This window comes from Rattus norvegicus, chromosome 5 (assembly GCF_021556685.1).
Source record: "Rattus norvegicus strain SHRSP/BbbUtx chromosome 5, alternate assembly SHRSP_T2T, whole genome shotgun sequence".
Taxonomy (NCBI): domain Eukaryota; kingdom Metazoa; phylum Chordata; class Mammalia; order Rodentia; family Muridae; genus Rattus; species Rattus norvegicus.
Window position 1 is genome coordinate 117,543,668 of NC_141538.1, and position 16,714 is coordinate 117,560,381.

The following is a 16,714-nucleotide window of genomic DNA, read 5'->3' on the forward strand; positions in this document are numbered from 1 at the left end:
ACACACACACAAAACCCATAGTTTCTTACTAAAATGTATAGTACATCCTCTTGAATTGTTGGTCAGATGGGTCCTAGAGACACCCCAAACAGTACAAGCTATTGCCAGGGCTTTCAGTTCTCTACCAGTACTTATTGGTAACACTTATTAGCTCTTGAAGATACCATATCCATTGATCATAGGACATTAAGAAATCAAGTTGACATGTACCAGGAAGCTTCCTTCCTGTTGACTAGCTTCTACAGAACACAGAGATATATGTAAGCTGCCAGAAGCAGGGGCATTGTGATGAATGGTTTTACTCAGCTTTGAACCCTGTGACATACGATAATTAGCAACATGTTCCATAGGTACCCATAAATGCAATAGTAGCACAAATAAGAGTAACTAATCCCTTTCTGGTTGAATTTAATGTCTGATCTACCTGAGGAAATATATGCCTTGTACCACTGCTTTGAGAGTCCATAGGCCTCAGGGGTGAAACTCCTATTAACATCACGCTTACTAGGCATATTATTAACTGTTTTCCATGTCCATAAAGGAATGCAGCTCTCAGATCAAGCCAGAGGTTTCTTTATGTAGAAGATAGTAGTAAAGATGGGAAAAAATAACTGGTAAAAATGCAGAGAATAGCATCAATAAAATTACACTTGGGATATCTATATCACCACCCTCTTCTCTAAACACAAGGATGATGGTTCATAATAAACGGCCCAAAAAGTTATAAGAGCCAGAGTTCAGGGAGGGCCATAGAAACAAAGCAAAGCAAAGCAAAACCAAACACCACAAGGAAAGCAATGTCTTCTGGACATAGCAGGACAACTACCCTCACAAACTTCCAGCAGCTCTGCTTGCTTGCTTAAGATCAATACAGCCAACATTTTAGCATAGAGGGAGAAGGGATTAATGAGCTTCCATCCCGAACTGAGGTGCTATGGACAGGTAATAGAATATGTAGCTACCTAACCCTGATCACTACTCATCTCATCGGCTCTTAGAAGCTAAGCAAGATCAGGCCTGAAAAGTATATGGATGGGAGACAAGTGATAGCTCCTAGAAGAACATGGCCATGATTATTCCTACAGTGATCGCATCCCAATGGAATAATTCCACATCCATGAGGCTATGGGTGATACAAACTGGATTTGGTGTATTATTAAAATCAAGAGATGACAGGTAGATCTGGGAAGAGATGGGGGGAGATTGACGGTGAAGGTGAATATGATCAAATTATATTATGTAAAGTAATTGAAAATTAATAAAATGTATTATAAAAGTTTTGACAGTAGGACGGACTTTTTTTCATAAAGGTAAACAAGAATGTATCTTATAATGCAATTCCAGCTGTAGTTTTTGGGTTTTTTCCATCTTTATTAACTTGAGTATTTCTTATTTACATTTCGATTGTTATTCCCCTTCCCGGTTTCCAGGCCAACATCCCCCTAATCCCTCCCCCTCCTCTTCTTTATGGGTGTTCCCCTCCCCACCCTTCCCCCATTGCCGCCCTGCCCCCAACAATCACGTTCACTGGGGGTTCAGTCTTAGCAGGACCCAGGGCTTCCCCTTCCACTGGTGCTCTTACTAGGATATTCACTGCTACCTATGAGGTCAGAGTCCAGGGTCAGTCCATGTATAGTCTTTAGGTAGTGGCTTAGTCCCTGGAAGCTCTAGTTGCTTCCAGCCATCGTTTTTAATAGTTGACTTTTCTTTTAGGAAACACTCCTATATGTTATGTAGAAAACAATGAAACCTATATAGCTTCAATGACTGGACTTAGAAAAATGGGTTTTGGAGTCATTACTATCCACAGAATTGTTCATTTGCAGATCTTTATCTCATTGTTGAAGGAGTTGTAATGCATTAGTGTAGAGGATGAGTGGTAGGTATTAGGCACGTGCATTTCACATGCAGATCTTTCAGAACTGAAGTTTCCACAGACAATCAAAGTTAAATTAAAAGGCTCATGACCAGTTCTAGTAACTATCAATGCCATATCTTAAAGACAGGCTAAAATTTATTTTGTGAAGATCCATTCTTCAGGATAACTTAAGCCTGCAAGGGAAACGGACAGCCAAACAAACATCAGTTCATTCAGATATAAATGCATTTTTAGTCTCTGAAAAGCAGTAAAATAAGCCACGTTGCTTTGTTCCCATAGAAAAATTTACTAAAAGACTACAGCATATAAATTCATCTTAATTTATATTTTACATAAACAATTAGGGATGAAGTACTACCAGAGTGAGAAAATCTCCTATATGTAATCCTTTACCCTTTAGCTTAAAAATTAACTTGCCCCTCCCTCTGCACATTATAATTCTGGCCAAGTTGTGAGAAAGATGCTGACTTTTATTTGGCCAGTAAGTATTTGGAAAAATCTCAAAATCATTCATTAGGGAAAGCAAAGGTTATTTGAGCAATGCTTTGAAATATTGAAGAAAAATTAGTATCCCCGAGTCACTGAAACTCCTGAGTCACCTACTGCTATCTTCCAATTAATTAACTAATTAATTAGCCATTTCATGAGCTTTTATTTATTGCAAGCCTTGTGACAAAAACAGCTTTGGTTCTATGTCTCTGAACTTTATTCCCTCCTGCATCTATTAATTCAGCAGTGACTTTGAGCTTTGAGCCTGATATTTGAAGCCAATGGATTGCACAAGGCTTGCTGAAGAACTTGATCACTACTCACTAGACTGGAAGTCTAGGCTACTCACGATCAACACTAATCTTCTTGGTTATAACCAAGGGTCTTATGGGTGACCCTTTACAACATATTCCTGAAAAACTTCTGTCCCTTATCATACTTCAGTTTTCACTTCTTGTTCAAGAGGCAAAATCTATAGTAAGCAGTGTCCATGACAGGCAAATAACCACAATATCATAGAGTGCAGCCTGGCTTTGCCCTGGGCATCACTGCTACACAGGTTGTTAATGAACCTCATTTAGAAGGGGCCGCACTGTATTGTTCATGTACTTTATTGGACAACTTCACCCCTGCTGAACAGCAGGAAGTTATGGGGAAAGTAACTAGAAAATAATGAATGTTATATTTAGTTATTCATGTTTTGCTAAGAATGTTCTGTATTTGTCATGCCATATTATCTGTAACTCTGAGTAATAGACCCTGAAAATTCCCAGGTTAAGTCTGTTATCAAAATGGAAGAACACATTTATTAAATGGGCACTATGTGATAAACACCATCTAGTTTTAGATCATATGATCTCAACCTTCTATTTTAGCACTAAAACAATTGTGAAAACTTTTCAAGAGCTCAACAAGTGTAGAAATATGAGAACTAATGGACCGGGGACCAATGTATTTCATTACTTTAGTAAACAGCCAAGTTGGCATTTCAACTGTAATTCAGGTAAAGCATTTCTCAGAAGGATCTTGTAACAGAATTCATCACCTACCTGAAGCCCCAAATCTCTACTCTTAGAAGGAGAAAAAAAAATGTATGCAGCTAGTGGGTGAGGTCCTGACTCAGCAAAGAATAAATACCTCCTTGACAGATCCTAGACTTCTTCACAGCAGTGCAAAGTAACACAAAGCCAAAGAAGCTCCCAGAGAGCAGGAGAAAATAGCAACCTGATTTAGCATAGCTATTTGTACTCCCTGGAAAGATCTTAGGGCCACAGCAGGCCAGATCAGGAGGGCCAAGGGTCATTATTTTCTATAGCTTTAAGTTAATGCTATTGCCAAGGACCAAGCAGCATCAGTAACTATTGACTACAGAATTGCAAAGGAATGTATGTACCAAGGGGCATCTATCCATTCAGCAGGTACGTAACTTTGCAAAAGGGAGTTAGCATCGGCAGGTGAGGCATGATATATTTGACCTTCAATTGTGAATCCAGCAGCAGGTAGAGAAACCTCTGGACAATATATTTCCTGCCACCAGGTTGCTCATAAAATATAGCACACTTGCAAAGGCAGTCACAGATGAATATACCAGCATGCCATTTAGATCATCCCAGAGCCTCTGGACTGCATGAAGATGAAAAGCTTTGGTAATCTTCCCATCCTCAAAAGCTTTGCTCCTCTGGGCTTTCTGACATGTCAGCATCTGTATTAATACCACAGCTGCATTCCAATCCCCGAGATACTAACTGCCCTGAAAAATAGGAAGCAGAATTCAATAGGATCAGCTTCTCCAAACCCCTGGTTGAAATAGCCCCAGTTTAATGATCCAAAGAGAGTCTGATTGGTGTCTTACTGAGTCAAAGACAAAGAAATCGTTTTATCTTGTAGTTGTGTGCCCTACCTCATTCAGAGTTACATTTCTCAGTGCCAGAGTTCATGATTTCAAATAATATTCCTCAGCTGTTCGTTACAATTTTGTTGGCTGTATACAAGGTGCAGGTGCTGTTGGTACAAAGACATAAGACTTCTCAAACCCTGCCATGTAAAGGCTTGCAAGCAAGGAAAATAGATGTTTGCATTTGCCTGTTTTCAGGGTATGTGGAGCATATTTGGAAGCCTTAAAATGAGTCCTGAGGGTAGTGCAGAAAAAAAATGTTCTTAGTGGACCGCTTTTGTGATGTGGTAGAGAATGTGAATGGGATTGACAGAAAGGTGAGCTATGGAAGTCACGCTACAAGGGAAGCTACTGAACAGTAACAGGCACATGCAATATTGAAGATGCTACTCACTACTGGTGCTATGCAGACAGCCTGTGACCTTGGGGCACTGGAGATGATTTTCTATATAAACCAGGCTCAGTTCAGGAAAGGGTTAGATCAATGAATATGAACTTTGCTCACCAAAGAGAGCAGTGAAATTATAGGTCTCTGCAAAATTACCTGGTCTCATGCTAGGAGGGTGTGATTTACTGATAACATTTCAACCTGTAGCAGCAGCTAACAGGAGTACAGCAGGCTTTGAAGAGTTTTAACAAGACAAAAAATTATACTGATGTATTCCTCCAGGAATAGACCTAAGTGAGACTTTGAATGCATAAGAAAGAAATCCAGGATACAATGTAAATCAAGGTAAACTAATGCTCAGAAAGGTCAAGTGATTTCCCTTGTCTGGACAGTTGATAATATGCAATCTGAAACCAGAGCTTTACAATGAAATCTCTGCCCTCTTCTGTGTATACTTTGTAATCATATTCTGTTACAAGAACTCCTGCCACAGCACAGTCTTACTGCTAGGACTAGGAGTGAAGAAAATAAGTTTTGGCAGTTGAAACCGAAGCTTAGCAAGCAGAGGGCACCACAGGTCATGGCAAGCATTGGCTAGAACCAGGCACATTTGCTGATTAAATTTCAATTGCTTGACCGACCGGCTTGTTATTAGAGTAGAGCACAATTAAAACTCATTTAATTAATATCACACTCCAGTAGATAATTGTAAAAGTGATGTACACATTAAGCACATTGTCCTTTTTCAGCTACACAATAATGTGAGAGAGGAATTGGGCAAATAATGACTACTATTGGAAATTATTAATGATTGACAGAGCCCTTTTCTCTACTAGGCTGTCAGTGTATACACTTCCATGTCACTGTCAGAGCCACCCCAGGAAGTATGCATGTTATCAGAATTAACCATATTTATTTTTCTAGAAAAAGGGATGCCTAGAAATGTTGAGGTACTTGCTCCAGATCACAAAGTAAAAGTTGGAAGAAAATCTTGGTCGATCTCATTCTAAAGCTACTTCACTATTTTTTTCACCATTTACATCAAGAATGTTATGGAATGATCCTCAGCGATTCTCTCCCTATATCATGGTTTAACATATTATCATGGGAAGAATGAAGTCTGTATGACATAAACTGGGTTCCTCAGTAAACAGGCTCTGAGATAGTAGGTGCAGGATGGTCTTAAAGGATCCATATCTTTGCAGAAATAGTAGCAAGTCATATTGGGTTCAAGGAGAAGCTCAGGGTGTTGATGATATAAGATATATAACAGAGAGTTGAGATGAGTAGCATCTGTAGAGAGAAGACTTTTATTTTGATGATTTTAGGAGAGGCTCAGCACATAGTCCCTTGCAAGGAGTGAGTATTCTTATGACCATGGTGTCTTTTCTTCTTTTGCTTGAAAAGGTTTTCCAGTTCTATGAAAGGAAGAAAGCCAGTAGTGGTGGTGTTGGGGTGGGGGGGGTTTGATCATATTATGATGGATGACTTGGTGGTTTAAATAAGAGTGGCCCCCAGAGGCTCATGTATTTAAATGCTTAGCACCAGTGAATGGCACTGTTTGAAGGATTAGAGGATTAAGAGGTGTGGCCTTGTTAGAGTAAGTGTATCACTGAAGGTGTGATTTGAACTCCCAAAAACCCATAACAAGCCCATACTCACTCTTTGCTTACAAATCATGACCAGCTTTCAGCTACTTCCCCAGCACCTGCTTTAATGCCACCATGCTCCCTGCTGTGATGATAATGGACTAAACATCTGAAACTGTAAGCAAGCCACCAACTGAATGCTTTCTTTTGTAAGAAATTTAATGTCTCTTCACAGCAATAAACCACTGACTGAGATAAATGACACGACTGAAAAGCAGAAGGGAATAGCCAAACTACTCTCTTGTTCTGTGCTTGAACGTGAAGCAATCATTTTGGTACTTACTTATCAGATTACAGATTTTCCTAGGTCCTTTCTCTTATTCAAAACACAAATATACAAGGCCATACAAGAAAAAGGTCTATACTGCCTTAGTTGCCCCAAACCAAGTATGGTGGGGATGAGAAGGAGTAAATAATATTTCCCTGTTGTGACTTCACAGTCATTTTCTACACCCACTTTCACTACTGAATTCTTTACACTGAAGAGTCTTAAATTTTTTCTTAAGAGAATGGATGACACTAGTAACCCCTGTTATTCAAATCATAGAGAAGGACCATGACACTGTACAGTTACTGGGGAAAGTGGGGCGGGGGAAGGGGAAGGGGAAGATAATAATACGAAGAGTGCAATGGATCTGTAGCTCAAAGAATAACAATTGTAATTAGAAATAGGATAGAAGTCCAACAATCAAGCATGCATAAGTGTTTGAAAGAGTGAGGAAGTGGTCATTATGCTACTTTGATAACAGTCCTGTGACTATGTTTGCTAAACAATTTATGACCCAGAACTGCATGTAGTTAATGTCTGGAGTCAGCTATAGGTACATCTGTGATATATTTTGCAAACACTAATGATGACTAAAGGACAGTGGCCCACATAGAGACCTATACAAAGACAGCATGTAAAGAGAAGGAAAATAAGAGAGGTTCTTCTTAAGCCAGTTACAAAAAGTTCTTTAATGCCTTTGAGGACTTACATCATTATAAGCCCAGGAGAGACCAGTTCTAGTTTTCTAAGCCAATATTTCATGGAATCAGATTAGCAATTTTCCAAAGTCAGAGATTCTAACAGGTTTTCCCCTTCATGCCAACTCCATTTAATTCTTTTATTTAGCAAATTGTGTATCTGCTATGATAAACTCTTGAGAATAATAACAGTATAAATAATCAAAAAATATTCCACTAAGACCTTGCTTCTAATAACTTATAAGGGCAGGCAGAGTAATAATATATCAACATTCAATTATACTTTACTGTGGGTAGATGTAAGAAAGATAAAGTAATGTACATATACCACTGTTGATGCACATTACAGATTCGTTGAGGAGAGCAAACAGAAGTTGCACTCAACAGAGCCATACACACAGAATTCATATAAAGAGAACTATATGTGCATTGTATTTTTTTTTTTTTTGGTTCTTTTTTTCGGAGCTGGGGACCGAACCCAGGGCCTTGCGCTTCCTAGGTAAGCGCTCTACCACTGAGCTAAATCCCCAGCCCCTATTAAGAGAACTATAAAGAATGTCCCACGGGAACCTGGGCATGTTTCTGGTCGTGTATCACATCTCATGAGATCTGGCCACATGGAATGGTACATACTGTATAATACTCCCGAAGAGATACATACTGTTTAATACTCCTGAAGAGATACATACTGTATAATACCCCCGAAGAGATACATACTGTGTAATACTCCTGAAGAGAAGATGTCCTGAGCTGCATGAGCAAAGGGCTACTCATTTCCTGAAGGCTGTTAAACCCAGAGCTTCCTGTATCTCATTAATCTCATTCTTAAAAAACAAACAGAGATGACTCTTCAAGAAGTTGGAGAGGGGAGAGGAGGGGTGGGTGGGGAGGGGAACACCCTTATAGAAGAAGGGGAGGGAGAGGGGATGGGGGGCTTATGGACAGGAAAACAGGAAAGGGAATAACATTTGAAATGTAAATAAAAATATATCCAATAAAATGTTTAAAAAAGGAAGAAGAAGTAGGAATGCATAAGAAGGCAACCACGTTCCTACCTAATAGAAGGACTCTTTGCTTCAGATTCCTGTCTGTCATTCACAGTGCTGAGCATGGAGCACTCCAATAGTGACTCCAAAATAGTGACATTTGCCACAAAATGCCTTTTATGATCCAAGCTTCTCGTGGCCAAGCCCTGTCTCTAATATTTAACAGCATATTTGAGAAATATCTTTCTAGTTCTGAGCATTACTGAAGATACTATGATTTAAAGACATGGTCAAACATGTAAGTACTTACTGAGGAATGACATACATGCTGTTTTATGTGTGTGAATGTTTTCCTTATATCTATACCAAATGCTTAGTTGACCCCTATGGAAGCCAGAAGGGTTGTTGGATCTCTTAGGCCTGGAGTAAGGAATGGCTCTGAGCAGTCATTTGGGTACTAAAGAAAACAGAATCTGCTTCCTTTTCAAAATCAGCAAGTTTACTTAATGAATTGGCTATGGTTGTAGACCCATACTTAACTTTGTTCTTCATTTATTGTTATTTTTTAACTAGATTAGAAATTAATAGCTTTCTTTATAAAGTATTTATGCATATTTCATTATGGTAGATTCTACCTCTCATACTTATCTCCCTGTGCTCCCTTTCTCCTGCACTACCCTTTCACCTTTAGTAGCCCCTCCCCCTTTTCCTACTGTCTTCTCCACTACTGTCCACTATAAGCCTCTTTACATTTTAGTTCCATGAGCTCCTTTCTAGACTCCTTTCTTTTAACCATATTTAGTCCCTCCTAGATGAGCAAATTTACTATTTATTTAATAAATAGAAGCTAAGATCTGTACTCATACAAAAAACATTTATCTTTTTGATCTGGGTTACCTCAGTTAATATAATATTTTCCGGTTCTACCCATTTTCTTTCAAATTTCATTTTTCATAATAGCTGGATAAAATTCCTTTGAATATGTATCCTATTTTCAACATCCATTATTTTGATGATGGACAGCTAGCCTGAATCCATATCCCTGCTGGTGCAAGAAGAGCAACAAACACCGTAGACTTGCGAGTGTCTCTGTAGGAAGATATAGCTTTAGGTGATGTAAAACAATGATTTTTTTTTCGTTGCTTTTAAACTAATTCTATTGGTGATCTTAACTGTAAGGATAAAATCCAAGGAGAGAACAGTTTCTTTCTTGAATATTCCGGAAGTTGCTGTGGTTCTTGTTGTTTCCATGGTGCTGGGGAACCCAGGGCCTTGCACATGTTAGATAACCACTATCTCTGAACAGAGCCATAGTTGTTAAAATCCGTCTAAAATCAGCATGAGACTCAAGCTAAGTCTCATATACAGAAATGCTCAGGGAAAGACAAAAGTGAATGCTACCCTCTGCTTATGTCTCAAATCTCTATTTCCCTGCTAGGGACCAAGGGAAATCAAAGCCTCCTTCTCTATCCTGTCCTCCCTTGGTGTTCTTCCACACACATGCACACAAAGTGCCGAAAGCAAACCACGGTAAATATTGCCAAAGGAAAGGTCAAAGGTTATGCAGCATGCCATCAGCTCAAGTGCTTTTACAGAAAACGGGGAACATTGAATTCACAGTGACGCTTTTAAGTTCCCAGAAAACATCCTGCTATTTCAGAGAATCAGAGTTGGCCTGTTTGTAGAGTATTGCTTAATAAATCTTAAAAACAAAAATCTGAGCCTTTCACTTTTTATATAATTAACTCTTTTTCTTATACAGTACATCCAGACCACATTTTCCCCTTCCACCACTTCTCCCAGTGCCCCTGTCCTATCTGTCCTCTTCTCCAAATCAACTCCTCCTCCATTTCCCTTCAGAAAAGGGCAGATCTTCTAGGGATATCAGGCAAACATGGCATGAAAAGATACAGTAAGACTAAACACAAATTCACATATCAGGGCTGGGCAAGGCATCCCAGTATAAGAAAAAGGATCCTAGGAGCAAATGAAAGAGTCTGAGACACCCCTAATCTCACTATTAGGAGTCTCACCAAAACATCACACTAAGAGCAATAATATATATATATATATATATATATATATATATATATATATATATATATATGTATATATATATATATGCAAAGGACCTAGCACAGACTCATAAAGGCACTAGGATTGACTCTCCAATCCCTGTGAGACTTTGTTTTATAATGTGACTAACTGACTTTTCATTCTTTTATGGGACTAAGTGATAGGGCTGAAGCAGGTAGCAGGAAAAGAAATGAATTTTGAGATGTTGGGAGGGCACTTTTCAGTGCACAGAGAAGTTGCAGAACATTACAACCTTTTTTCTATAGAAACTGAGCTGACCTATGTCACAAATGCCCTGATAGGGAAAAAAATATTTGAGTATGTGTGATGTTTATATGTGCATATTTGAATGTGACACATATGTGTTCAAAATCATATGTGCCATGCACACATACCAAATGCTCACATAACCAAGGTAAAGAAGGACAATGAGCCTTCCTTTCACATGGACAAACAGTAAAAGAGTAAGTAATATCTATGAATTTTGATGTTGTCATCTAGGTTGATGAATTAGCTGAGAGTTTTTGGACAGCAAATATACCTCCTACCTTTAAGTAGTTCTGTTCTATTTTCAGCAACTCTATGTGAATAACTGATCTTCTGTGAAGTCCCAGGATATTTCCATGACTATTCTTCTCCCATACCGGGGGATTCAAGACACAGAATGGTTGAAGAGAGGATTTAAACACAGCTCCAAAACTTCAACCTTTTTACACTAATCTCACCATGGAGACGTGTCTGTTTTCTCAATATTCACACCTTCAGTAGTGTTGAAACTTTCTTTCTGATTGTGTTTCACAGGCTTAGGAGATGGGATGCATGGCATTGGGTAGCCAGCATCTAAGGACTCGATGCAATACTCAAACAAGCTTTGAAAATTCAGCAGCTTTTCATGAAGACAGTTATAATAAACCTATGATCTACAGCTTGCTTCAGGCACTACCTTCCAATTACCCAATATGCTATTTCTATCTATTTCTAAAATATAGCTTCACTAGTACTCCTCTCCTGATGGAGACACTCTATAAATATTTGTTGAATGAATTTTGAATGAATGTAGAAAATACTACCAGCATCATGAATTATCCTCATGTATTTTACAGATTTATTCCATTGATCTTTCTGAAAAAACACTCTCATAAAGGGATACAGATGGATTAATTTTGATGTTCCTTGAAGAAACAAAGCATTTATCCCACAGAATTTGTAAGAATAGATTGCTGCATACTGAATATGTTAGGGCAGTGAAAACTGCTTTGATAAATACCTTCCAATGGTTTCACTGAGTAAGTTTCTTCCTTCTTATGTAAGAGTCTTAATTCTGCCCTTTGTTGGCATGCAGCTTGTCTCCGCATGAATTCACAACACCAACTCCTTTAGCCTTGAGGATTTGAATCTGGGGGAACACAAAAGGAGAAAGAAAAGATGATATGGTGGTTTTGACTCTCTCAGTCCAGAGAGAGATGCTCCTCTTCAGTTCACATTCCACAAAAGAGTTCAAGGCCAGTCTATGACCAGCTCATACCGGAAGTTTAAAACTCTTACTCCCAGTTGATCAGTAACATCTCTGCAACAATATCCCACTATTGGCTGGGAAGATCATCCTCTGATGAATCTACCATTTTCATACCTTCCGTGTATACACCTGCTCCTGTGAGTCATGGCTCTGTATAGGATTCATACATTATTTTAGGTAATCTTTCTTAAAATCTTTAAAGCCTTGTAAAAATATTAGTCTAATTGTGAAAAAATAAGGTTAGAAAGGGTGTATGACTAACTTTGACTCCAAAGCCTAGGCCATATCCACTGGGCCAAAGAAAGAATCAAACTTCTAGAGACTTACACACAACTCTTGAAAAGAATCTGAACAGTGGACAAACTGACATTTTACAATGCAGGATGACATTAAACTTTAAACTGTATGAGACAGTTTCCCTGCTTTGGCTGTGGGTACAAGTCTAAGGAAGATTTTTTTTTTAATTACTAACAGACAAAGTAATTATATCTGAAATTTAAAATTTAAATGCTTTAAGATTTTCTGTCTCTACATGTATATAGACACATACATATTTCATATATATGAACTTTAGATTTTTCTGTGTCAACTTCAGTCATTTCCATTGAACCATGTCTTCTTTGTTTTGTCACACTTAAGTAATGTGTAGCAATGTAGATGTGTCAGCGGTTGAAGGAGGAAGGAAAGAGATACAGGTAAATGAGTGCAGGGCGTTGTTGGGGGTGAGGGAAATACTCTGCAGTTGCTGGGATAAGTGTTTAACTAAATGCAATAAAGGCCAGTGTTTTAGTTCGAGTTTCTGTTGCTGTTAAGAGACACCATGGTCAAAGCAACTCTTATAAAAGAAAACATTTAATTGGGGCTGGCTTACAGTTTCAGAGGTTCAGTATAATGGTATCATCATGGTGGAAAGCATAGCAGTATCCGGACAGACATAGTACTAGAGGAGCCTAAAGTTCTACCTCTTGATTTGAAGACATCCAGAAAGAGACTATGAGCCAGGAGGTTGGTCTCTTCTACACTAGGCAGAGCTTGCGTAAAAAAACAAACGCCCATCCCCAAACTTCCTCCAACAAGGCCACACCACTTCTCTTGGATCAAGCATATCCAAAGAGTCATACTCTTCTGAGTTGTACACATTGCAATATATGGATTAGATCATAACAAAGCTATTATTTAAAAAAAAGACCAACATGTTGAAAGAAGTGAAATTTTAAATGCCATGTGTCATATATTCTGGGTTCCAGAACTAGACATTATTGTGGTAATTATTAAAAACAGCATCTTTTATCCTCTGCGAGTGCGGGTACCATAGGGCCTCATGGCATCTGCGGGATATTTTTATCTCAATCAGCAAAGTGTCTCACCCACTAAGCTCTATTTCATCTCTCACTATCGACGGCTACTCTCTGAACACGGCAGTAATCTCCCTATCCATCTAGCTCACAAGGCTGGTTGCTGCCAGGACAGTTTCATATAGAGACCACCTATCTTGTGGTTCTCTTACCGTGGACTCTGCTCCCATTCCTAGCATCCACCCCCTGGCCCCAGCAACCCAGTACAGGATTCAATAAGCTGTAATTTAGCAATCAGATTTATATGTTAAATTCTCAATCCATAATCCATAATAATCTCACAACCAATTGTTAAAGATATAAACTGCCCTCCTAGATTAGATAAATTGACCTATAGAAATCCATCCCTTAAGAAATATTCATAACTATCTATGGCCATTTAAGACCACACAGATCTGGGGCATCCTTCTCTGCCTCCACCTTGGTTCTTCTTTCTTTTTCCTCTTTCTCTCTCCCCTTACCAAAACTCTCTGCACACTCCACTTTCTCACTGTCCAGTTACAGGTCTGGGCTTAACTTGGGCCAGCCCTCATCTGCATATAGACATCAACTTACAGACACTGCTTTGTCCCAGATCTAGATCTAGCAATTAGGACAAAATATATCCAAAAGGAGAGCTGTAACTGGCCCAGTCAGCTCTGAGCAAGGGGGTATAATCACATTATACAGAGATAGAAATGGATTCTTACGTGCATGAGTGAGGTCACAGTGGGAGAATGAGGATTCCATTTTAGATAATTCAGTAGAAGAACATGTATCTAATAACTTGATCTTAGCACAGAGTAGGTACTGTGCAAATCCCTGTCTGTCTGTGGGATTACATGCACTCAATGTCCTCTATCACAACACACCACTGAATTTTGAAGGAACATAATCAGTTTTGTGATTGTACCACTGACATATGTAAGGCAACAGAAAGCCAAACCAATTGTAGTCTTGTAACTGTATTGATAAAGGTTTTGTAACTTTGTCATCAAAAATAAGAAAGATGATTTGAGGCATCCAGAGAATACTCCATGTTGGCTGCGTTTGTACTCTGCCAGTACCTCACCTGAAGCAAGAGTACAACTGTCAACCTTCATGTTAAAGACTGAAGATGGTGTAAATTATTCCAAGACCATGATCTTGATTGAAAGGGAAATGGGCTTTTTTGTTGTCTTCCTTACTTGTTGATTAAATAATATAAACTGACACTTAATTCTATCTGCAAGGATAGAATTAATTGTTCAGCTATCACTATTGATAGCAACAATATGTCATGATTTCACATGTCAGAAAATATTTCTTTTTTGTGTCTACTGTTTAGATAGTCTCTTCTCCACCTACAAACATCCTGTTCATGCTTCAAATCCCACACTCATGTGTTATCCTCCCTCAGGGGCCATTTATGACCCTGTGAATACCAAAGCAAAATTAGATCCTTCTTATATATTGCTCTAATAATACACTTGTACTCCACATAATGTTTAGCCCATGAGCAGATTTCACTTGTCATTCCAACTGGGCTGTAATTTCTACAATATTCTAGAACTTATCACAGTTATCTAGCAAAAAGTACATTTTATTAACTACTTGTTAAACATTTTCGAATGCAGAAAATCCAACTCCCGCATCTTGCCTTATGAGTGGTAGACAGGTTTATAGTTATAACGATCTTGCCACATTTGGTTTCAAGTCAGAAATCAGTAGGCCTGATTTGGCCATTTAAATCTATGAACTAAACAAGGGTTATAATAAACAGATTTTATACAAAATTATAATACTATGGATTTTTTTTTTCTGTTCTTGGGATCCATGAGCCACGATATGTCGTGTTAAGTTATGTGATGTTAAGTTGACATTGTGAACATGAGATTGTTTTACTAAAAACTCTCAGGAAAATAGAAATTAATATTTCCTACCAAGTTCTTCAAAATTATGGTCTCATTAATCATCATACTCTTGTTACCAAGAAAAACTGAAAATATTAATAAAAATCAGACTCCATTTTTGGGTAAAAATGAATACCTTATAAATGTCACTGTGTGACAAGCATTTCTTTTTTCATTGGTTATTTTATTTACATTTCAAATGTTGTCACCCATCCTGGTTTCCCCTCTGCACTCCCCATCCCATCCCCCTCCCTCTCACTCTATGAGAGTATTCCCCCACCTGCCCAACCACTCATACCTCATTGCCCAAGCATCCCCCTGTGAATCTGTAGAGACCATATCCGGTAGATAGGCATAGCCTCCAGTTGAGGGATGGGGTCACTCACCAACCTTAAAAATTTTAATCCAGAATTGTTTCTGTCTGAAGGAAATGCAGGGACAAAGAATGGAGCAGAGATTGAATGAAAGGCCATCCAGAGACTGCTCCACCTGGGGATCCATCCCATCTGCAGACATGAAACCTAGTCACTACTTCTGATGCCAAGAAGTGCATGCTGACAAAAACCTGGTAAAGCTGTTCCCTGAGAGGTTCTACCAGAGCCTGACCAATAGAGGTGTAAATGATTGCAGTCACTCAGACTGATTATGGAGATCCCAATGGAAGAGTTAGGGGAAGGATTGAGGCGTTTCAATTTAATGATATCCTGTAATCTGCAGAGCGCCATTAGATGAGTGACATACAGAACCATAAAAACTTCAACAACCTCACATATTGACAGTGTTATAGCCAGAGTGGTTTCCAGTTACATTCCAATGTGCTATTTCTCTGATGATGGTTCACCAAGATCAATGAGTAAAACAGAATGTTATTTGAATCATTTCATTACAAAGTTTCTTTATTGGAACGGTAGTTCCACTAAAGGCTCCTGGCCTTTCTGGTTTCAGGCTCTTAGCAAACTGAGCAATGTCAGGATGAGGTTCATTTCATGGAGTAGGCCTTAAATTCAGTCATGTATTCATTGATCAGAGGAAGGTCACTACTGTAGATTGCAAGTTTTGTAGCTAGTTTGGTGTTTACCTTTCTCCTTTGGTAGTATGCAGAATTCCAGTATCAGCACTATTCAGTAGGATTGAAAGCCCGTAGGTAAATGCCAGCTTGACTTCTCCACATTCTATGAGTTATGTAAGCAGTGTCTTCAGCACAGGGCCTTACTCTCTGTTTATGAAGAGCAACCAATAGTCTTGGCAATAGCCTTGGTTGTCTTGGTGGTCCCATGGGACCCTTTGGCCAATAAATTTATTAGATGGGACCAATTTCTAGAACTGAAAGCTTCATTTGGTGACAAGAGATGTCTACTTGGGATTACATCTCACCAGTTATTTGGCAATTCCTTTTAAGTCTCCATATATGCATGTATTTTAGGATGCTCTCCATGTGACCCCATAAATGGCCCTTAGTTTTAGCTGTAGCTGTACTTCCTGTATGCCCTTCCTCTCTCCCCTCTTCCCCCTTGTTTGATCTTCCTGTTCCTGCAATCCCCTCATATATATCTACCACTATTTGTTGTATTCCTCCTTCCTAGGGAGATCCATCCAAATCACCAAGTCCCTAACACTATTAGTATCTAACTTCTGTAGTTCTACA

At 38.8% G+C, this 16,714-nt stretch overlaps 1 long non-coding RNA gene across 5 annotated transcripts in view; it reads right to left on the reverse strand.

Annotated features, from left to right (window-relative positions):
• Nucleotides 1-16,714, reverse strand: part of LOC148005922 (uncharacterized) — a 173,483-nt gene that overhangs the window by 139,474 nt on the left and 17,295 nt on the right. For all 5 annotated transcript variants that reach the window (XR_015620361.1, XR_015620362.1, XR_015620360.1 and 2 more), the window contains one exon: nt 11,595-11,723. This is a non-coding gene — a long non-coding RNA (uncharacterized LOC148005922). The remainder of the gene's footprint in view (nt 1-11,594; nt 11,724-16,714) is intronic.